Source organism: Callithrix jacchus, chromosome 11, assembly GCF_049354715.1.
Source record: "Callithrix jacchus isolate 240 chromosome 11, calJac240_pri, whole genome shotgun sequence".
Classification (NCBI taxonomy): domain Eukaryota; kingdom Metazoa; phylum Chordata; class Mammalia; order Primates; family Cebidae; genus Callithrix; species Callithrix jacchus.
This window is the reverse complement of record NC_133512.1, coordinates 59,089,388-59,114,232: the sequence shown is the minus strand read 5'-3', so window position 1 is coordinate 59,114,232 and position 24,845 is coordinate 59,089,388. Positions and strand designations below refer to the sequence as shown.

At 37.3% G+C, this 24,845-nt stretch overlaps 1 protein-coding gene across 3 annotated transcripts in view; it reads left to right on the top strand.

Moving 5' to 3' along the window:
• Positions 1-24,845, top strand: part of PTTG1IP2 (PTTG1IP family member 2) — a 126,495-nt gene that overhangs the window by 63,135 nt on the left and 38,515 nt on the right. The window contains exon 3 of one of the 3 annotated variants that reach the window (XR_013524009.1): positions 21,035-21,097. The exons of the other annotated variants lie outside the window; for them this stretch is intronic. The gene's annotated coding sequence lies outside the window, so the exon portion shown is untranslated. Of the gene's footprint in view, positions 1-21,034; positions 21,098-24,845 lie in introns of those variants that run through there. 3 annotated transcript variants of the gene reach the window in all.

Genomic DNA, 24,845 nt, shown 5'->3' with positions numbered 1-24,845 from the left:
GAAATCAAACCTGTAAAATGTAAGTGGATTTTCAGTGCCTGTAACATGTAATAGAAGGCAGCAGAAGGCCAGGCACAGTGGCTGATGTCTGTAATCTTAGCACTTTGGGAGACCAAGGTTGGAGGATCACTTGAGGCTAGGAGTTCAAGACTAGCCTGGACAATATAAGTGAGATTCCATGTCTACGAAAAAATTAAAGTTAGCCTGTGTGGTGCCTTACACCTGTAGTCCTAACTACTTGGTAGGCCAAGGTGAGCTCACTGAAACTCAGTTAAGACCAGCCTGGGCAACCTAGCAAGACCCCATCACTGCAAACAATAAAAAAAATTAGCTGGGCATGGTTGCATGTGCCTGTAGTCCCAGCTATTCAGGAGGCTGAGGTGGGAGGATTGCTTGAGCCCAAGAGTTGGAGGTTGTAGTGAGTTATGATTGTGCTACTACATTTCAGCCTGGATAACAGAGATCCCCCACAACCACCACCCCCTCAACCCTTGCCATGAAAAGGGAAGGCAGCAGAAAGTAGAGAGATAACAGCTCAGGTTGCCTTTATTGAAATCTGGGTTTTCCATTTACTAAGTATGCCACATTAGACAACTAACTTAATCTGTTTGTGTCTTAGTTCCTAATTTGTTATTCTTATCTAAAAACAGGTACTAAATTATTGTTTTGGTGACTCTGAGGGCAAAATGAGATTTTATAGCTAAAAATTTTAGAACTACCCCTGCACTCAGTAAGTCCTCAATAAGTTCATTGTTACTATTGTAATTACAGAAGCTCCACACTGAAGGCACTTAAAGGTCATCCTACCTAACACCACTTCCTGTGCCAAGATCCTCTTATCAACATTTATGGCATGTCAAATGATGGACAGCTAGGGACTATCCTTTGGATTACAACATAGTTACAAATTTGGCTTTGGGTGTGTTTGTGTGCACATTTGTCTTTCAGCAAGGTGGCATACTGTCTTTGCCACTCCTACATCCACCTGCACAGAATGGAGGTCCGTAGCTAGAGGTACATTCCATAATTCTATGGCTTCTGAAGGAGTCAGTGCAGGTTAATAGGGAGGGAGAAGGAGGAGAATGCAAGTCCTTCCAGAAGCCTACAGAGCCTCCTGGAGAATCTCTAGGGAAGAGACCATATGTATCAGATTTAAAGTTCAGTAGAGTAACCATATATCATCCAAACTGGGCCCATTTTAAGAGTGAAAGGGCCACTATTAAGAATTACACTAGGAGAACAGGTAAGAACCAAGGCTGCCCTGGGCAAACAACATCAAGAAAGAATGTTTAACACCCAGTGTTGCAAGGGAAATGTGCCCATTTATTTGTTGTCGGAACTGGAGGATTTATACAAACTTTTTAGAAGACAATCTCTTAATATCTATTAAAATTTGGGGTTTGGAGGAGTACTCTTTGACCTGGTAATTCCATTATTAGATATTTTCCCTACTTACACAAATAATTCTTTTAATGTGATGCTGAATTCAGTTTGCTGATATTTTGTGGAGAATTTTGCATCTATTTTCATCAGGGATATTAGCCTGTAATTTTCTTTTCTCATAGTGTCTTCGTCTGGTTTGGGTTTCAGGATAATACTGGTCTCATGAAATGTATTGGGAAGGATTCCCTTTTCAATTTTTCCGAATAGTTGAGAAGGATTGGCATTAGTTATTATAATGGTAGAATTCAGCAGTGAAGCCATGAGGTCTTGAGGTTTTCTTTGATAGGAGACCATTAATTACTGATTCAATCTCCATACTCATTATTTGTCTGTTCAGATTTTCTATTTCTCAATATTCAATCTTGGTAGGATGTATTTGTCTAGGAATTTATTCATTTCTTCCAGGCTATCCCATTTGTTTGTGTATAATTGTTCATAGTATCTCATAATCTTTCATATTTTTGTGATATCAGTTATAATGTCTTCTCTTTAATTTCTGATTTTTTCTCTTTTTTTTGTAGTCTAGCTAAATGGTTGACAATTTTGTTTATCTTTTCAAAATGCTGTTAGTTTTGTTAATTTTTTTATTTTAATATTTTAACTCCTCTTACTACATAATATTGTAGTTTTCAGTTTTGTTGATTCTTTCTATTGTTTTTCTAGCATCTATCTTATTTCTTCCCTGATCTTTATTATTTCCTTTCTTCTCTTAACTGTGGGCATAGCTTGTTCTATTTCTAGTTCTTTAATGTGTAATGTAAGGTTATTTATTTGAAATTATTCTTCTTTATGTAGGCATGATTGTTACTAACTTCCCTCTAAGAATTACTTTTACTGCATTCCATACATTTTGGTATATTGTATTTTTATTTTCATTTGTCTCAATATACTTTTTGCTTTCTCTCTGATTTCTTTTTTGACTTATTTGTTGTTCAGAGAATTCTGTTTAATTTCCATGCTTTGGTGAATTTTCCAAACTTCTTCTTGTTATTAATTTCTAGTTTCATACCATTATGGTCAGAAAAGATTCTTGATATGATTTCAATCTTCTTTCAAGTAGAAACGTGTTTTGTGGCTAACATATGGTCTTTTCAATCTTCAAACAAGTGCAAACTTGTTTTGTGGCCAAACATATGGTCTATCTTAGAGAATGTTACGTGTGTGCTGAAGAAGAATGTCAACCAGGTGCAGTGACTCACATCTGTAATCCCAACACTTTCGGAGGTCAAGGCAGGAGGATGGCTTAAGGCCAGGAGTTGGAAACCAGCCTGGTCAAAAGAGCAAGATCTCATCCCTACAGAAGAAAAATTAAAAAGTTAGCCAACTAACTAGGAAGGCTGAGGAAGGAGGATCAATTGAGCCCAGGAGGTGGAGGCTTTAGTGAGCCATGATCATACCACTGTACTCTATCCTGAGTGACAGAGAAAGATCCTGTCTTAAAAAAAGAAAGAAAGAAAGAAAGAAAGAAAGAAAGAAAGAAAGAAAGAAAGAAAGAAAGAAAGAAAGAAGAGTACGCATTCTGCTGCCATTGGATAGAACCCTGTGGATATGTCTGTTATGTTCATTTGTCCAAAGTGTAGTTCAAGTCTTATGTCTCCTTATTGATTTTTTTTGGTCTAGATGTTATATCCATTGCTGAGAGTGGTTATTGAAGTCCCCTAGTATTACTGCATTACTGTCTATTTCTTCTTTCAGATCTATTAATATTTACTTTATATATTTAGGGGCTCCAATGTTGAGTGCATACATATTTATAATTGTATTCTCTTGATGAATGGACCCCTTTATTGCTATATTCCAACCTAAAATGGTAGCAGTAGGTTCTTATTTTTATTGCATTTTAGGTTTTGGGGTACATGTGAAGAACATGCAAGATAGTTGCATAGGTACACATATGGCAGTGTGATTTGCTGCCTTCCTCCCCATCACCTGTATCTGGCATTTCTCCTCATGCTATCTCTCCCCGACTCCCCACCCCCAACTATGTGATGCTCCCCTCCCTGTGTCCATGTGTTCTCATTGTTCAACACCCACCTGTGAGTGAGAACATGCAGTGTTTGATTTTATGTTCTTATGTCAGTTTGCTGAGAATGATGGCTTCCAGGTTCATCCATGTTTCTACAAAGGACACAAACTCATCATTTTTGATGGCTGCATAGTATTCCATGGTGTATATGTGTCACATTTTCCCTGTCCAGTCTCTCATCAATGGGCATTTGAATTGGTTCCAGGTCTTTGCTATTGTAAACAGTGCTGCAATGAACATTCCTGTGCATGTGTCCTTATAGTAGAATGATTTATAGTCCTTTATATATATACCCAGTAATGGGATTGCTGAGTCAAATGGAATTTCTATTTCTAGGTCCTTGAGGAATCACCACACTGTCTTCCACAATAGTTGAACTAATTTACACTCCCAAAAACAGTGTAAAAGTGTTCCTTTTTCTCCACATCCTCTCCAGCATCTGTTGTCTCCAGATTTTTTAATGATCGCCGTTCTAACTGGCGTGAGATGGTATCTCAATGTGGTTTTGATTTGCATCTCTCTAATGACCAGTGATGATGGGCATTTTTTCATATGTTTGTTGTCCTCATATATGTCTTCTTTTGTAAAGTGTCTGTTCATATCCTTTGCCCATTTTTGAATGGGCTTGTTTGTTTTTTTCCTGTAAATCTGTTTTAGTTCTTTGTAGATTCTGGATATCAGCCCTTTGTCAGATGAGTAGATTGCAAAAATTTTTCCCCATTCTGTTGGTTGCTGTGATTCACTCTAATGACTGTTCCTTTTGCTCTGCAGAAGCTGTGGAGTTTGATTAGGTTCCATTTGTCTATTTTGGCTTTTGTTGCCAATGCTTTTGGTGTTTTGGTCATTAAGTCCTTGCCTATGCATATGTCCTCAATGGTTTTGCCTAGATTTTCTTCTAGAGTTTTTTATGGTGTTAGGTCTTATGTTTAAGTCATTATTCCATCTGGAGTTAATTTTAGTGTAAGGTGTCAGGAAGGGGTCCAGTTTCTGCTTTCTGCACATGGCTAGTCAGTTTTCCCAACACCATTTGTTGAACAGGGAATCATTTCCCCGTTGCTTGTTTTTGTGAAATTTGTCAAAGATCAGATGGTTGTAGATGTGTGGAGTTGCCTCCAAGGCCTCTGTTCTGTTCCATTGGTGTATATCTCTGTTTTGGTACCAGTACCATGATGTTTTGATTACTGTAGCCTTGTAGTATAGTTTGAAGTCCGGTAGTATGATGCCTCCAGCATTGTTCTTTTTGCTGAGAATTGACTTGGCTATGCAGGGTGTCTTTTGGTTCCATATGAAGTTTAAGGTGTTTTTTTCCAGTTCTGTGAAGAAGGTTATTGGTAGCTTGATGGGGATAGTGTTGAATCTGTAAATTACTTTGGGCAGTATGGCCATTTTCACAATATTGATTCTTCCTAACCATGAGCATGGAATGTTTCTCCGTCTGTTTGTGTCCTGTCTTATTTCATTGAGCAGTGGTTTGTAGTTCTCTTTGAAGAGGTCCTTTACATTCCTTGTGAGTTGTATTCCTAGGTATTTTATTCTCTTTGTAGCAATTGTGAATGGCAGTTCATTCTTGATTTGGTTCTCTTTAAGTCTGTTATTGGTGTATATGAATGCTTGTGATTTTTGCACATTGATTTTGTATCCTGGGACTTTGCTGAAGTTGCTTGTCAGTTTCGGGAGATTTTGGGCTGAGATGATGGGGTCTTCTAAATATAGAATCATGTCATCTGCAAATAGAGACAATTTGACTTCCTCCTTTCCTATTTGAATACCCTTTCTTTCTTTTTCTTACCTGATTGCTCTGGCTAGAACTTCCAATACTATATTCAATAGGGGTGGTGAAAGAAGGCATCCTTGTCTAGTGCCAGATTTCAAAGGGAATGCTTCCAGTTTTTGCCCATTCAGTATGGTATTGGCTGTTGGCTTGTCATAAATAGGTTTTATTATTTTGAGGTTCTTACTTATCAGTAATCACCTTGAATGTAAATAGGTTAAATTCTCCAGTGAAAAAAAAGGTGGCTGAATGAATTTAAAAATAATACACAACTAAGTCCAAAGCTGTAAAAAGAGACAAAGAATGTAATTATATAATGAAAACTACACCAACACAATTTATTGTGAAAACCTTTTTTACACCAGTGATATAAGATGAAACCTTTTTCATAAATTTCCATTCACATTTGAGTACATTTTTCTATATCTATTCACTGCTGTTGGTCTTTCTGGATAATAGTTTCCTAATACCATAGTGTTTTAGTTATGGAGGATATATAAGCTATTTTAATGGTAAAGGAATTTAACTCCTCTCCACCTCATATTTCTCTTTATATTACTCTCTTTGTTTTCTTTTTTAAATGTTTAAAAATTTTCATTTTTTTGAGACAGAGTCTTGCTCTGTCATCCAGGCTGGAGTGCGGTCGCATGATTATGGCTCACTGCAGCCTCTACCTCCTGGGCTCAATTGATCCTCTGACCTAAGCCTCTCAGGTAGCCAAGCCTACAGATGCTCACCACAATGCCTGGCTAACTTTTGTGTTTTTTGTAGAGATGGGTTTTTACTATATTGTCCAGACTGATCTCAAACTCCTGGACCCAAGCAATCCGCCCACCTCAGCCTCCTGAAGTGCTGGAATTACAGGCATGAGCCACTGCACCTGGCCCTTTTAAAGAAAATTTAAGTTTAAGCAGAATAAAGATGAGTTATTTATTTTAACTTGTGCCAATGCTAGGAATTTCACAAAATTAAACATTTGGCTCTGGAAAAGATAATTAGTCTAGAGCTTGCAGAGGTACTGGATGCAATGTAATTCATGAATTTACTATGGTTTTGTTTGATTTGTTTCATCTTAGTTTCCTTTTTCCTCTTTTTTTCTCTTTTAATTTTTTGTCTTCTTTTGTGCACTTGTTTTCCAACTTTTGGGCTAGAACATTTCATTTTGAGTTAAGATGCTATTTTAGGGGGAGAGCAAAACAGTAGAATAGCATTCACCCTACAGTTGGCCATGTAATCATCTATAAAGACTTTCAAATGCATAATGTAAAAAGGCACAATTTTAAATGCTTTTTGATCCGTGTTCTTTTTAATTTTTTTTTTTTTTGGGAGGAAGACAGGAAGGGAGGGAAGGAGGAAGGGAGAAAGGCAGGAAGGGAGGGAAGGAGGAAGGGAGGAAGGAGGGGATGAAGGAAGGAAGGAAGGGAGAAAAGAAGGAGGGAGGGAAGGGAAGGGAAGAGAAGGAAGGAAATCAAGCAATGAGAGAGACATTGCCGACCTGGATCTAGAGGTTTACAAGTTGATTTCTTTTTTTTTTTTATTTTTTATTTTTTATTTTTATTTTTTGAGAGAATGAAAGAAAAAAAAATGAGTAAAGGAGAGGAAGAAAGAGGGGGGGGTGAACAGAGATATTGCTTTATTCTGAAAAAAAATGGGTATTAATAGTGGCCAATCAATGTTTCATTTAAACCTATGAGTAGGTATGGTGTGGTATTGACAAGAATGTATATTTTGTGTATTTGAAGTGGAGAGCTCTATAAATATTTATTAAGTTTACTTATTCCGGATCTGAGTTTGAGTCCTTGATATCCCTATTAATTTTCTGTCTCATTGAATCTAAGTCTCTATGTATCTGGGTGTTAGGATCGTTAGCTCTTGTTGTTGCATTGATCCTTTACCACTATATCTTTGTTGCTTTAAAATCTATTTTATCCAATATGAGAATTGCAACTCCTGCTATTTATTTATTTATTTACTTATTTTTGCTCTCCATTTGGTTGGTAAATCTTTCTCCATTCCTTTGTTTTGAGTCTTTGTGTATCCTTGCATGTGAAACAGGTCTGGATGTAACATGCCGTTGGGTTTTGGCTGTGTCTTTTGATCGGGGGATTTAGTCAATTTAAATTTAGGATTACTGCCATTTGATGTTAACTGGCTGTTTTATCCATTCATTAATGTAAATTCTTCTTTATGTTGGTGCTCTTTACTTTTTGGTATATTTTTAGAAAGGCTAATACTGGTTGTTTCTGTGTGTAATGCTTCTTTCAGAAGCTCTTGTAAAGCAGGCCTGGTGGTAATAAAATCTATGAGTACTTGCTTATTCGTAAAAGATTTTATTTTTCCTTCAGTTATGAAGCTTAGTTTGGCTGGATATGAAATTCTGGGCTGAAGGTTCTGTTCTTTGAGGATGTTGAATATTGGCCCCCACTCTCTTCTGGCTTGTAGAGTTTCTGCTGAGAGATCTGCTGTAAGTCTGATAGGCTTGCCTTTGTGGGTAACCTGACCTTTCTCTCTGGCTGCCCTTAGTATTTTCTCCTTCATTTCAACTCTGGTGAATCTAATGATTATGTGCCTTGGGGTTGCTCTTCTTGAGGAATATCTTTGTGGTGTTCTCTGTATTACCTGGGGTTGAATATTGACCTGCTTTGCTAGTTTAGAAAAATTTTCCTGAATAATATCCTGAAGGGTATTTTCCAGCTTGGATTCATTCTCTCCGTCACATTCAGGTACACCTATCAAACGTAAATTTGGTATTTTCACATAATCCCACATTTCTTGTAGACTTTGCTCATTCCTTTTTATCCTTTGTTCTCTAATCTTGTCTTCTTGTTTTATTTCATTAAGTTGGACTTCTACCTCTGATATCCTTTCTTCTGCTTGAACAATTCGAGTGTTTAAACCTGTGCATACTTCTCGGAGTTCCTGTATTGTATTCTTCAGTTCCATTATTTCACTTATATTCCTCTCTAAGTTGTCTATTCTCAATAGGATTTCATCAAACCTTTTTTCAAAGTTCTTAGTTTCTTTACGTTGGGCTACAACATGTTCTTTTAACTCACAGAAGTTTCTTATTATCCATTCCTTGAAGCATGATTCTGTTATTGGGATGTGCTCATTCTCCATCAAGCCTTGTTCCATTGTTGATGTGGAACTGTGATCATCTTTAGAGGGAGAGTCTTTCTGATTTTGAGTATTCTCAGCCTTTTAACACTGGTTTCTTCCCATCATTGTACATTTATCCTCCTGTCGTCTTTGAAATTACCAACTTTCAGATTAGGTCTCTTGAGTGGACGTCCAAGTTGTTAGTTCCCAGGGCCAGAACAGCGGCGTTAAGACTGATGGTGCTTTTCTGCCCAGGATTCTCCTGTCTGGCTTCCTTCTTGTGTCCAAAATAGGCGACTCTGCCTTCCCGGGGCTCCAAACCTCGGTCAGAAGGGAAACCAGTCTCGTTTACTCTGCACCGAGAGCTGCCGCGCCGAGGTACCAGTGAAACCGCTGTGCTGTCCACAAGAGTTGTGCTGGCGACCCATGTGACTCCTCCACTGGGGATCTTCTGCTCTGTGAGTGACCTGAATTTGTCTGAAAGTGTGGCGTCCTCTAGGTCTCTGCGCTTTAACTGAGAGCTGCAATCCTGAGATGTTAGCGATCGGCCATCTTGGATCCCCCCGTTGTTTTTAATTTTATTTTATTATCATTTTTTTGAGACAGAGTCTTGCTCTGTTGCTGAGACTGGAGTGCAGTAGCCTGATCTCGGCTCACTGCAACTTCCATCTCCCAGGTTCAAGTGATTCTCCTGCCTCAGGCTCCCAAGTAGCTAGAATGACAGATGTGTGCTAGCATGCCTGGCTAATTTTTGTATTTTTAGTAGAGATGGGTTGCATCATATTGGCCAGGCTGGTCTTGAACTTACCTCAAGTGATCCTCCTGCTTTGGCCTCCCTAAATGCTGTGATTACGGGCATGAGCCACTGTGCCCAGCCAGTGTTCTTTGAAAAATAAAACTGTAAAACATTAAAAAACAATTAGTTCTTACTAGGTTCAGTGGCTAAAAGGAATATCTCTGCAGCACACATAGCATTCACCACCATGTCTGTCATTGATTTAGGGGAATATTGAGAGTAATGATTCTGGGAAGATAGGGTTTCAAAATGCTTATTCTTTAAGAGCATACTCCTCCTTTACCTCCTTAGCATTTTCTTTAGAGCCTAAGTAAACATTTAAATTTATTTCAATTATATATTTTCATTGTTTTTGAATTGATTTTACATTGGATTGACTCAAAGCAGAGACTGGGCCACATATGACCACTTTTAAATTCAGATTAAGTGAATTTTTGAATGAAATTAACTGTGATAGTAACTGAAAAAGGAAAGATATATAAACATAAGATTTACTAGAAAAAGGAAATATAGGGAGGTTTGGTTCCAGAATGCCACCATAAAGCAAATATCACAATAAAGCCAGTCACACATTTTTTGTTGTTTTCCAGTGCATATAAAAATTATGTTTACACTACACTGTAGTCTATTAAGTGTACGATAGTATTGTCTAAAATACAATGTACATACTTTTATTAAAATACATGCCAAACATAGTGGCTTATACCTGTAATCCCAGAACTTTTAGAAGTGAGGCAGGAGTGTCACTTGAGGTCAGGAGTTTGAGACCAGCCTGTGCAACATAGTGAGAACTCATTACTACAAAAGCATTTTAAAAACTAGCCAGACATGGTGGTCTGCACCTGTGGTACTACTTGGGAGGATGGGGTGGGAGGATCACTTGAGCCCAGGAGTTTCAGGTTGCAGTGAGCTCTGATCATCCACAGCACTACAGCCGGGTGTCAGAGTGAGACCTTATCTCAAGAACCCCCCACAAAATTTTATTGTTAAAAAATGCTAACAATCATCTGAACATTCAGGAAGTCATAACCTTTTTTCTAGTGAGGATCTTGCTTTGGTGTTGATGGTTGCTGCCTGATCAGGGTGGTGGTTGCTGAAGTTTGGGTTCACTGTGGCAATGAGGTTTGCCACATGGTTCATTCTTCCTTTCATGGAAGATTTCTTCGCAGCATGTGGTGCCTTTTGATAGCATTTTACCCGCAGCAAAACTTCTTTCGAAATTGTAATCAGTTCTCTCAAACCCTGCTGTTGGTTTATCAATTATGTTATATAATATTCTAAATCCTTTGTAGTCATTTGAACAGTGTTCATAGCATTTTCACCAGAAGTAGATTCCATTTCAAGAAACTACTTTCTTTGCTCATACATAACAAGCAGCTCCTCATCCATTCAAGTTTATCATGTGATTGCAGCAGTTCAGTCACATCTTCACGCTCCACTTCAAATCTTCAAATTCTAATCTCTTGCTATTTCCACCACATCAGCAGTGACTTCTTCCACTGAAGTCCTTTTCATTCTCTCTTTCTCTCTCTCTCTCTCTTTGAGATAAGGACTTGCTGTGTTGTCTAGGCTGATCTCAAATGGACTCAAGTGATCCTCCCACCTCAGCTTCCCAAGTAGCTGGGATTACAGGCATGTGCCACCACATCAGTCTTCACTGAAGTCTTGAACCCCTTCAAAGTCATCCATTAGAGTTGGAATATACTTCCAAACTCCTGTTGATGTTGATATTTTGACTTCCTTCCATGAATCATGAATATTTTTAAGGGCATCTATAATGGTGGATTCTTTCCAGAAGGTTTTCAATTTACTTTACCCAGATCCATCAGAAGAATCACTATTATAACAACTATAGCTTTAGGAAATGTATTTCTTAAATAATAAGACTTGAAAGTGAAAATGACCTCTTTATTCATGGGCTGCAGAATGGATGTTGTCTTAGCAGGCATGAAAACATTATTCATCTCCATACACATCTCCATCAGAACTCTTGAGTGACCAGGTGCATTGTCAAGGAGCATTAACATTTTGAAAGGAATCTTTTTTCTGAGTAGTAAGTCTCAATAGTGGGCTTAATATATTCAGTAAGCCATTCTGTAAACAGATGTGCTGTCATCTAGGCTTTGGTGTTCCATTTACAGAGCACAGGCAAGTAGGTGTAGCATAATTCTGAAGTGTCCTTAGATTTTTGGAACAGTAAATGTGCATTGGTTTCAACTTAAAGTCATCAGTTCCATTAACCCCTAACAAGAAAGTCAACCTGTCCTTTTGAAGTTTTGAAGCCAGGTGCTGACTTTTTCCTCTCTGGCTGTGAAAGTCCTAGATGGCATCTTTTTCCAGTAGCAGGCTGCTTTGTCTATTTTCAGAATCTGTTTTTTAGCATAGCCACCTTCATCAATTATCTTGGGTAGATCTTCTGGATAACTTGCTATGGCTTCTACATTAGCACTTGGTGCTTCGCCTTGCACTTTTATGATATGGAGACAGCTTCTTTCCTTCAACTTCATGAACCAGTCTCTGCTAGATTCCAACATTTCTTCTGCAGCTTCCTGCCTCTCTCAGCCTTCAGAGAATTGAAGAGAGTTAGGGCCTTACTCTGTATTAGACTCTGACTTAAAGGAATTTCATGGCTGGTTTGATTGTCCATCCAGACTACTAAAACTTTTTCCGTATAAGCAATAAGACTATTTTGCTCTTTTATCATTTTTGTGTTCATGGGAGTAGCAGTATTAATTTCCTTCAAGGATTTTTTCCTTTGAATTTACAATTCGGCTGTTTGGCACAAGAGGCCCAGCTTTCAGCCTGTCTGGCTTTTGGCATGCCTTCCTCACTAAGTTTAATAATTTCTGGCTTTTGATTGAAAGTGAGAGATGTACAACTCTTCCTTTCATTTGAACAATTAGAGGTCATTGTCAGATTATTAACTGGCCTCATTTCAATATTGTTGTGTCTCACTGAATAGAGAGATCTGAGAAGAGAAAGATGGGGGAATGGCCAGTCAGTGGAGCAGTCAGAACACGCACAACATGTATTGGTTAAGTTCACTGTCTACAATGGGTGCAGTTTATGGCACCCCCATAACAATTACAGTAGTACCATCATGCATCACCATAACAGATGTAATAATAATGAACAACTTTGAAATATTGTGAGAGTTACCAAACTGTGATACAGAGACACAAAGTGAGCACATACTATTGGAAAAGTGGTGCTGACACATTTGCCTGACACTAGGTTGCCATAAACCTTCAATTTGTAAAAAGCACAATATTTGTGAGGCATGATAAAGTGAAGTACAACAAACAAGGTATGCCTGTAATTGAAAAATTGGATGGTTTTATGAAGTAGAATGGGACAGAGTGGGATAGAGTAGAAGGTTATATCTGAGAGTATAATTTTCACCTAGAACAGCAAGAGATAAGTTTAAATTAGGGATTAGAAAATTTTCTTCATAAAGGTCCAGACAGTAAATATTTTAGGCTTTTGGGGCCTTATGATCCCTGTCACAACTGCTTTGCTGTTGTGGTACGAAAGCAGCATACATAAATGACCATATGTGGCTGCGTTTCGATAAAGTTTTATGTACAAAAACATGCAGAGAGCCAGATTTGGTCCGGGAGTCATAGTTTGTGGATTCATTGGTTAAGATTATCAAAAAGATCATTGAATGGCTTATAAGGGTCTGCCTAACTTGTTTCACTGACTTGCAACAAATTTTTAAAAGATATCAAATAAAACAGCCAAAGGAGGATATAAAGGGAAATCTAGAATAAAGTAGCACTATGAAACCCACCACCCCATCACTTTTGCCACATGGCCGATCATGTGTGCACAGCCTTTCTTTTCATGATTTACTAATCCTGTTATGCTTCACATTTATATTCTTACCTCAGAAATACTCAGGGATTTTTTTTTTGAGGTAGAAGCAACGATTAATCCAACCAACATAAGCCACACCAAAAAACCCCAGTTGGTTTTGCCAAACGTGTCATAAGAGTTAACTAATCTCATGCTAGCAGCAACCCAAAAGGAATATATTTGACTTCTGAAACACGTGGCAGGGAAAGGGGTCTTTCCAGTTAATTTGTGTGTTTCTTGACAAATATTTTATACTCTATAACTCATTATTAATCTATTTAATCAGAACACATTTGATACTTTTCCGGTTTTAAATTCTATGTGATAACTTTTAGCTACATTTGAAAAGGGTGTTCAATGCCTTTTCAGAATAAGGCTATAATATTTTCTACATCCAACTTGCTGCTCAGCCAAATCCACAAACAGGGATGTTCATAGGAAAAGCTTTGTTGGACTGCAGGTGAGTTAAGATGATTCTTAACAATCACGATTGTATAACCAATAGGAATTTACTCTGACATTTTGTTTACTTTCACAATTTGGATGCCCAAATAATTAAAAAGGTAGAAGTGAAGAGAAGCCTTTATGTCTCTTGGCTGTCTTTTGGTTAAACATATGTGGTTAAATTACATATTAAACAGGTTAGAGCCTAATGAGCAAATTGTGACTGAAAATCATAGAGAAAGATTTAACCTATGGTTTCCTTCTGGTAGGAGAGAGTGCCACTTAAGAGTGAGTAAGAGTGGCAGAATGACAATAGCTTTGTTAACCGGACTGCAGATTAGATGACTGTTGCCTGAAATGTCAGTTTCTGGTTGGCTGTGAGAAAATGCCTGTTTCTCATTTCACTCACCAGCTTTTCTCCCTTCATTTAAATGGTAATTACACACTTATAATGCACTGCAAATGTCTCTAGTTTTACTGAGTCCTCTGGGAGCTCTAGAAACCCTAGCACTTTCATAATGAGGGATACTTTTTTGGAGTTATTTATTTGCTTGGGAAGATTTGAGTCCTATTAAATTTTTTTCTATTTTCACTTGCGCTTTTTTTCCCACTGAAAATCAATAGAATTTTTTCCAACTAAATAGGGAGCTTTGGTAAGATTGAATAATGACATTCAAGTCATGTAATTTTCAATCACATTTGTATCTTAAGTATTTTAACTAGCTTGGTAGTTACTGCATATATGCCAGTATATATAGAGTGATAGAGTGATGTTTTCTCATAAATAAGTCATATTAATTTCCATTAATTCTTCCACCATTTTTTTCCCTTTTAAAAATTGTATTCTTAGCCTGGGCATGGGGGCTCACACCTGTAATCTGAGCAGTTTGGGAGACCAATGAGGAAGGATCACTTGAGCTCAGAAGTTCAAAACCAGTCTGAGCAACATAATGAGACCCTGTCTCCACTAAAAAAAATTTTTTAATTAGCTGAGTGTGATGGCATGCACCTGTGGTCCTAGCTGCTTGGGGGTGCTGAGGCAGGAGAATAGCTCGAGCTGGAGAGATGAAGGCTGCAGTGAGCTATGATTATGCCACTGCACTCTAGCCTGGGTGACAGAGTGAGACCCTGTCCCAAAACAGAAAGTATATTCTTATTTTATTTTAAAATCGAATAGGTAATTCGAATCCTTCATCTTTCCATTTTTCCTTCTGCTTTGTGTGCATTGCATTAAGTTCAAGATTTGTTTTGGTATTCTATATCAGTGACTACTTATTGCTCTTGGTGTGGTTTTTTTATCCTGATCTTCTAGAAGTTTCAGGCAAAACTTAATGGTCTGGTGAAATTAACAATGACCAGTACTAAATATGGATCCCTCAACATATTCTTGATCTATTGTTTGTATAAACAATTTTTATTCTTTCAAATTCAAGATCACTTTGATGTTAAACTTCATCAAATTCTTGGGAGCACCAGCACTTTTTTGTGTGTGAAGTTTGTTATGATGATTAGGCAGTCAATGTATAAGGGCAAAAGGTGATCAAAATATAGTGTAGGTTAACATTTTTTTCTGTAAGTGTATGTAGTGATGATTTCCGTCAAAAGCTGTTTAAATAAAATAAAACCACATAGAAGAACCCTAATAATAGTAAAGGCAATCCATTTTTCTCGAGGGACTTCTCCCAAAATGTGAAGAGAGCATTATCGAGGAGTAGGGGTAGAGTGGGCAGGAGGCTTCTGGAGTTAGGTTCAAAGTTGCATCTGGAGTTTACTAGCTGTGAAATCTAAGATGAATTCTTTAACATCTCTGAGACTTGATTTCCTCATCTGGAACACAGGAAAAATAATAACTATTTTTCAAGGAAGCTTAGGAATAATTTAGGAAAAACTCCTAGAATATAATACATAATCACTAAAACTCTTGGGCAGGGGAAGGAGCCAGGCAAGATAGGGCCATGAAGTAGAAGGAGCTCAATCTCAGGGCCAGATATATCTTGGATTCTCATCTCTGCCCCAACAGTTTTTCACTGTTTAACACTAAGCAAATTATTTAAATTACCTAAGTATTCCTAGAGAAAAGGAAGCAATACCACAAAAGTTATGTGAGATGTAATTTAAATACTATGTATAAAGCACTTTTTATAGTACCCAACACAAAGTAGATGCCCAATAAATGGTTATATTATTACCTATTATGAGCCCATTATGTCACTGTAATTCTAGAGGCGCTGTGAAAACATAAAGAGGAACTTCACAGGCTACCATAAGGCACTTGAGATCTTTCAATGAAGACAAGGCCTTGAGATAAGTGTAAGTTTAGATACTATAAAATATCAGGCCGAACGCAATAGCTCATGCCTATAATCCCAGTACTTTGGGAAACTGAGGCTGTGGATAGCCTGAGCTCAGGAATTCAAGACCAACCTGGGCAACATGGCAAAACCCCATCTCTACCAAAAAATACAAAAAAAATAGCAAGGCATGGTGATGGCACACACCTGTAGTCCCAGCAACTCAGGAGGCTGAGGTGGGATGATTGCTTCAGCACAAAAGGCAGAGGTTGCAGTGAGCTGAGACTGTGCCACTACCTCCAGTCTGGGCGACAGAGTGAGAACCCATCTCAAAAAAAGAGAAAAGAAAAACTATTTCTACAGTGAGTTCCATGATGGGTGCCTAAGAGTTGAGTTGAAGTCTAAAGAACTCATGTAATACATGGAGATCAAGTAAGGCTTAATGGAGGTAATCCTGGTCTCCCAGCTGAGCTTGAAGAATGGACAGTTTATCAACAGGCAGATTGAAGCTGCCAGGGGAGGAAATTTTCAGGGGAGGAAGCAGAATAAGCAATAGACATGAAGGTGAAAAAGCACAGATTACACCTGAACAATAGTATGTACAATTCCATTATTCACTTATAAGGAACAGATAAGGTGAGAACATAACAGCTGACACTTATTGGACATTTATAATATTCTGGGCACTGTTCTAAGGGCTTTACATGTGTTAACTCACTGAAACCTCACAACAATCCCTTGAGGTAAATCCTAGTATTAGCCATACTTTACAGACAAAGAAACTAACCTTTTTATTGTCTTTATGTGAAATAGAAAATGGTGCCACTTCCTCTGAGCCCGTAGAAGCCCTGTGCTGAAAGATAGTGTGGTGAATGGTGTGTGGACTATGCTCCCACACTCACTCACCCCGCAGCCAGCCTTGTGTGGGGACCCTCAGCCTAGACAGTTGTGTGCAGTGGCCCTGCTCAATGTCACGCAGGTGAGATGAGCAATCTGGCTTCAGTGGCTGAGATTTTAATCATGACACTGTAATGAGAAACACACTTGGGCCTATTTGTGGCCAACCTTGAAATCTCCACATAGAGATCTGGACTTTAAAGGTGACATGGAGATACAGCCTTTATTTTGAAGGAACATGAAAACATTCATTGTTGTTATTTTGTTTTGTTTTTTAGGAGGGCTGGACAATAGCACAATCACATTTGTAAGGAAATATACCTTGATGGTGTTATTATGGGGATGGGGAAGTGGGTTGGGTGGATGGTTTAAAGAAGGAAAGATTCAGGTAGGAAAACCAGTTAGGAGGAGAGTGTCAGGGATTAAAAAGAGCACAGATGAAAGCCCAAACAAGGATGGTAGCACTGGAAATTGGGAAGAACTGACTGACTTGAATGACATTTCACAGTTAGAATTGGCAAGTCCTAGTGATCATTTAGAAGTAGGGAGTGAGTCCTTAGAAGAGACCCCAAAGTCTCCATTGTGGGTGACTGGAAGAGAGGGATGCTGTTACTATTAAGGAGGGAAACAGGAAGAAGGGCAAGAATCTTTTGGTGAAAAGGATGAAGTCTGCTTGTTGAATTTGTAGTGATAGTAAGACATGCATGTAGTAACTCCAACCAGAAGTTGGAATTGTGAATCTGGAGCTGGAGATGTTTGGGCTGGAGACCTAATGAGGAAACAGTCTACAAACATGGGTTTGGGTGAGAGTGACTGTGGAGTGGGCCCTTCAAAATAGCCTTAATATAAGGTGTGGACAGAAGTTGTAATTTCCCCCAAGAAGCTGGAGGGGGAACTCATAGGGCAAATGAGCTGGGTCACACAGTGCTGAGGTGCAGTATAAGGTGGTCAGGAGCACCAAATGCATAGTGCAAGCAAAAGTTGTTCATATGCATAATCTATTAATATTTGTAAACGGCAGTAATGCTGTTAAATGATTAGGATGTTTCAAGGTACTAAGAAGCACTTTACTAAATAATAGGTCCTATGGTAGCTGAAAATAGATTGTAGCTTTCAAGTGCCTTGAATTGCAGGATATATTTTATATACTAAGAGAAGAATCATATACCATAAATGTTTTCTCTTACAAGATAGTGGCTACCTGGAGCATCATGTGGAGATGTAATCTGAGCAATCAATGCCCAGGCTTGGTGAGAAGGAGCACTGGGATCTGTAGCAATATCTGCCCTATGTGGACGGGTGGGGACTACTGTACCTAAATTGCTTTCCCTCGATTAAATGCTTTCCAAGGTGCTGTTAAAACTAAATTTCTATGCTTGTCAGTGCCTAGTTTATCACACATATTTACATATTATCCAAAAAGAAAAAATAAAAGAAAAAAAGTACATATTGACTTTTCATGATTTTGTGGTAATATAGCTTTGCAGTAACCTAGATTTATAAAATGATGCTAAATGTGAGGCTCTCTAGAGTGAATGACTGAAAAAAATGATGTGCCTTCTATAGGATAAATAAGAGAGAATCATGTACACACCTTTAACTCAGCCTTTTCCTAATACAAACAAGCTTTATTTGTGTGTATGTGTGTGCACGTGTGCATGCGCATGCATACGTATGTGACTGTGTGTGTGTGTGTGTGTGTGTGTCTGTCTGTCTTTAGTCGTTTGGGACTTTGGGTAAATATTCTAATGGAAATATGGTAGGACTGTGTGAAGAAAATTGAAGATAATTGCTTCTTACTGAAAGAGAAAAAAAGTTATTTAAGTTTCTCCAGTTCAAGAACTTTTACTGTAGAAAGCCACAGGCAGGCAATGTAGAAAAGCAAATGCTGGGTGGAATTATTCACCGAGGAGAATTGATGGTAACCACATCAATAAAGTTTTGGAGGAGACTTTCCACTGTTCTATGTAAATAAATGTGTTGCAGCTTTTGTTTTATAAGTACTCATTATCATAGAAATTACTATTTTTAGTCTTGAAAAAGTGGTGCTTAAAAACTTTTGGAAAATACCACTGTAATTTAAATATCTGTTGGAGTTAATTTTGGAATACTATAATTTTGTTTTGCAGACGTTGGAGCTGTAACCTTTTGTATTTCTTCTATTTACTCTATTGTCAGAACTTACACCATTCATCATCTCTGTAACAATACAAGCCCCTTGAGGGCAAGGACAGTTTTTTTTTTTTTTAATCATGGTGCCATTGGCACCACCTGGTATAGTGCCTGGCCTCTCTCTAGTCTCCTCTAACTTTTCTTCTTCTTGTCCACTGATATTTTCAAGAGTCAACTTTCATAACCCCTCTCTATGAAAGTGTAAAATCTAGTGCCTGCCATCAAAAAACTGAAATTCTAGTTGCTGAGGGAATAGCCACCGGAAACAGATAATAAACAAGTGTTACTAATAACTTAGAGAATAGATATACTGTTATTTTCACAGTAATTTTTAAACCTTCATTGCATCTTTATTCCTTTTTCAGCCACAGCTAAATTCCTTAGTGATATAGGAAAGGACCTTCACAATTTGGGCCCAAGAGACAGGACAATAGATAACGACCCTGCCATTACTATTTTCTGTGCACAGTTAATATCTCTTTTTCCTCTATGTTTGGTCTCGCTATTTTCTTTCTGATAAGAGCCTCTTGCACCAATTCCAGGTATTTATAGTGTAATTAAAACTCTTAACTTTTTTCCAAAGCTCATTTCCACTGGCATCTCCAAACAAATTTTGCTGGTTTTCCTTAAGCAGATGCTCTCTTTCCTTGTCACTTTACTGTTCCCTCTCTCTGCCTACTCAGCTTATAAAGGAAATTGTGTTTTACTCAATACAGTATAGAATTTCAGCTCTATCACTTACTGTTTGTGATATCTTGGTTATATTATTAACCCCCATATGTCTCAGTTTCTTCCTCTATAAAATAGGGATTAAAACTAATTGCTTGTTCACATGGTGGTGTTGATAACATATTGCTATAGATCACAATGCTCCTTCCACTCAGCCTGGGCATTGCTTAGAATACCTCTCTGTATGATACTTTGCACATAATAAACAGTAAATAATAGCTGCAATAGCAGCACCTTATAGTTCTTGACATATAGTTGGTATACATGTTAACTTGAATTGTAATGATAACATTGAGTAAGTAATAAGATTATTTTTCTCTGGATTAGATAAGAATAAAGGGAGTCAGAAAAAGGTAGATCCAAGTAGAAAGGAGTTGATTAAATAAACATTTATTGAGTTTTTGCCTTGTGCCAGGCATTGGAAATATAAGTTGTACAACACAGGCAATGCTCTGCCCTTGTGGAGCTTATATTCCTGGGTGCATACAAAAAAGAAGTGAAGAGCAAAGCCAATAATTTAAAATTGTGATACTGCTGGGAAGAAAAGAAGGGACTAAAATTAGGGGCAATAAGCGTGGAGAATGTACTTGAGATAAACAGGAAAGACCTATTTATTGAAGCAGTAGGGTTTCAGCAACCACTAAAATATGATAAGGAGTCAGCTAGAAGATGAGTGGGAGAAGGAATGAACCAGGTGGAGGCTCCAAGATGAGACAGAGCTTGGGCGTTAGAGAAACTGGAAGTTCATTGTGGCCGGAGACATATGCAGGGATAAGATTATGTCAGGATTTATAGGCCATTATATAGAGTTGGGAGTGCGGTAGGCTGACTGACAGCAGTGATATTCAGCTGATCTTAAGACTATAAAAATGTAGAGAAATATTTGGAAGTAGATATTTGAGATGGAAGAGCAAAGAATGGGGCTGTGACTAAGAATGGTGTCAAGGAAGACAAGAAATAGTCTGTTGAAGTGGAGAAGCTGCATTGGGGAATAAGAGAAGCAATTGTCTTTTAGACAATACTATTCTACAGAACAGCTGCTGCTTTACAGTAATGAACTTTGACAGGACTTTTTTCTTAGCAGACAAAAAGTTGAACAGATGTGGTGACCTTTTGGAATAGATAGTTTCTTTCCTGCCAAGTTGAACCCTTTCTGGGAATATTTGTGCTGAGTGAGCTTTCTAACCTTAGTGCAGTGTGAGTCAATGCTATCCTTCATCAACATTCCCTTTCATGTTGGCAGAAGGAAATAAATCATTTATGTTAGTTTGGGTAATTGAAGAAGCTTTTCATTTCCAATTTACTCCGGTGTATGTGACTACTTTAAGTTGATAATCATTATTACTCATGTACAGCTTTTCAAGGGATGAAACAGGAGTTGGGAAACATTATATTTCTGTAAAAGTTGGTGTAATGGCCTTGAACTTAAGCTTTCTAGTCTGAATGTGAAACTTGAGAGTTAGCATTGTATTATATTTCCAACAATGAATGCGTCTTTTTTCTTTCAGGCTTCCTTCAGGATTTTAATCAACCTTACAGCCTCTTTGAGAATAACTGAACTTCCAAATTCCCTAAAGTTAAAAACTTTAATTCTATTAAACATTTTTTTGAGTATTTCATTACTTTTACATTATGACTTGTGTGGTAATTTGAAATCATAAGGGCTGAAAAAGATCTTCAAATAAGATTTTATAGTTAAAATTTTTCTGACTTTTCTAATATTCTTCTTCCTAGCTCATTTCACAATCTTCAGATGTAGATTCCCTTTGAACATAAAGTCGTATAAATATAGAATGTTCAAGCATCTGACATATAAATTTACATATGTTTTGAAGATTGGAGGATATACCCTATGATTGTATCTGATGTTGTTATTTTCTCATCATTGTTACCAGACAGTAAATAAATACTTCTGCCAGGCGTGGTGGCTCACTCTTGTAATCCCAGCACTTTGGGAGGCCGAGGTGGGCAGATCATGAGGTCAGGAGTTTGAGACCAGGCTGGCTAACATGGTGAAACCCTGTCTCTACTAAAAATATAAAAATTAGCTGGGCGTGGTGACACATACCTGTAATCCCAGCTACTTGGGAGGCTAAAGCAGGAGAATTGCCTGAACCTAGGAGGCAGAGATTGCAGTGAGCCAAGATCATGCCACTGTACTCCAGCCTGGGCGACAGAGAAAGACTCTGTCTCGGGGAAAAAAAAAATCAATTCTAATTTTGTTTACATGTATTATTACACAAAAATGGTCCACTACTCAAAAGCCTCCTCTTTGAGGTAGTGATTGATATTATTATAATTTTTTGTGTGAAATCTTGATTGCATTGATGATAATATGTTTTTATTACCCAAATTAAAGAAATAAGGACTCTTTACAATTTAAGGGGAATATTAGAGAATTTTTTAAATAGGCCAGGCACAGTGGCTCACACCTGTAATCCCAGCACTTTGGGAGGCTGAGGTGGGCAGATCACTTGAGGTCAGAAGTTCAAGATCAGCCTGGCCAACATGGTGAAACCCCCATCTCTACTAAAACTACAAAAATTAGCCAGGCGTGGTGGCAGGCCCTTGTAGTGCCAGCTACCCGGGAGGCTGAAGTAGGAGAATCTCTTGAACCCAGGAGGTGGAGGTTGCTGTGACCCAGGATCCCACTGCTGTACTCTAGCCTGGGGGACAGAGCAAGACTCTGTCTCAAAAAAACAAACAAAAAATAAAAAATAAAATAAAATTATGCCAGACTTGTTTCAATATCATAGTTCTTCATTAAAATTCAGTAATATTCTGATATTTTCATTAATAATTGTTTCACCAACTTCTTTTATGGAAAACTTACACCTGTTAGGCAAAATTTGGAAGATGAAAGTATAAACATGTATTTGATATTTTTGCTATTTGCAGTACTTTGATATAAAATAAACATGGCTTCAGTTGAACTTGAGAGTACAGGGCATGTGATATCAAAAACGGTAGGAAAAAAAATGATCTATTTTCATAGTGAGGGTAAATGAAACTGGACATTATAAGTATTAAAAGTTTTCATTAAAGGCATCAAGGCTGAAAAAAAAAAAGATATCAAGGCTGGACTTGCTTGAGCAAGGAAAAACTAAATTTTTCTAAGTTGAGATGGCTGTAACTCCAGGAAGACAGATCTTACTTTGGATCAAAGATTGATTTCTCTATGAGGCAGAAATTTTGACTTTGGTTTGTTTAGGAGCTGAAATAGCAACGTGGAAATAAGTAATCTCTTTTGCTCCACCAAAATCTCAGAACTTCCTCTGCCTTTGCCACCATTAAGGCCATCTAGACAACTGAGTTTGCTTATCCTGTCGCAAGTTTTCTCCTTAGTTGCTTCCAGGAGTTTCTCCTCACTTAAGAGTGGATGCGGAACCTCACTGTGAACGGAGGATGTCTTATAGTACTTTCAGTTTGCCTTTATGGTTATCTTGGTGATAGATTTCTTCAGTAGCAATCTTGGGGGATATACATGCTGGGTAAATCCTGTCTGTCTTATTCTTCAGTTGGAAATACAGTGCCGGCACTAAGATATGGGGAACAGACAGACGGAGGCCACAATATTCAAGTTTTATTAAACTTGCCACAGGTTAGAGCTTTAATCTCATAATTCTAGATAAAGGTGGGATCCTTATAGATAGAAAAATTAGAAAGAATACCTGGAGGTTGTACTTATTTTGACTATTTATAAGATTACCAGCCAGGCACAGTGGTTCATGCCTGTAATACCAGCACTTTGGGAGGCCTAGGTGGGAGGATTGCTTAAGCCCAGTAATTTAAGAACAACCTAGGCAACACAATGAGACCCGTTAATATATATATGATCATCTATTTTTGGTCAAAGTTGGGACTAGGCTATAAAGAACCAGTTGTGTGCATTGGAGAGGAAAAATGAAAAAGCAGCAAGGAAAAGAAGGGGCCCAAGCCAACCGACTATGATAACAATTTAACAATGTATACATATATATATACACATATATATATATATGTAAAAGGTCATTGCCAGATTTAAGTATATCTTTTTTTATTAGAGAGATTCATATCTCAAAAGCATGTTAACTGTTAGAATATTAAAAGTATATCCAGTTTTCCTTAATTCCCTACTTACAGACATTTTCGCATACTTTTCAAAATCCCATTAATTGATGGTTTGGGGAGAGTCTTATTTTTTTTATCTTTTCGCTATAAGAAATTCTGATTTAGTTTCTTGGCTCAAAACAATTCAAATAGACTATGTTATTCTCTGTAGAATATCATGTCACCTTCAATAAATTGTGAAAAAAATCATCCTTTAATTACACAACCTGAACATGGCTTTTAATTTCTAATCATCTGAAAAAATGCATAATCATCTTTAAGTAAAAGAAATGAAAAATATTAAGCCATAGTAAGAACTTTTATTTCCATTACAAAGAAGCTTTAGAATTAATTTATTCATTACTGGCTCTAATTAATTCATTTTGGAATCAATCATAATTCTATTTACAAAAATTATTTACTGTTTTCCCAGTTTTAAATGTTATTTTATATAGCCATATTTAGTAATTGCTGATGATACATCATAATTACAAAATGCTATATCCAAATGATTAAATTTTTTTGGTGTTAAATGAAATTGTTAAGAAGCTTTTTTTCTGTTTTGCATGACTTTTTTCTTTTATCACCTATCAATCAGTGAATCTAAAAAAGTAAAGTGGAAATCAGCTGACCGCATTTGAATAAAAATAATTTGAGATGAGAATAAGTTGATAGTATAGTAATAAGGTCTAGTGATAGCTTTCCCAGGAGATAACTTATGCAAAAATGATGGACGTCTGCCCATCATTGCATATAGAATGCTGACATTCTTGACTTTAATAGGAAAGCATTTATCTTTTGCACCTGCTCCATTATATGAATAGCTGTCATGTGTTTCAACAAAAGAGAGGAAAAACTGTCACTATGATTTAAGAAATATGCATTGGTGTAAGAAAAGGTAAAATATTTTGAGCAGTTAGAATTTATTTTTCTTGCTCTATTATGCATCGTTTCTACAATGAATTATTTAAGCTTTGTTTAATCATATTAGTATTTTCCTACTGAGTTCATCAGTATGGCTTCATCATTATGGAAAGTCCTTGAATTATTAAAGAGTGACTGTGTGCATGCTTTAGGAGTAAAAGGTTAGTATATTTATGATTTCTGAAGTTTCAGTGATATGCAACAAAATGAAACATTTAGTTAAAATGTAAATGTCATCTTTGGAATATTACATCATGAATACATAAAATTTAAAGTTAATGACATTAAAATTTATTCCTAAAATTT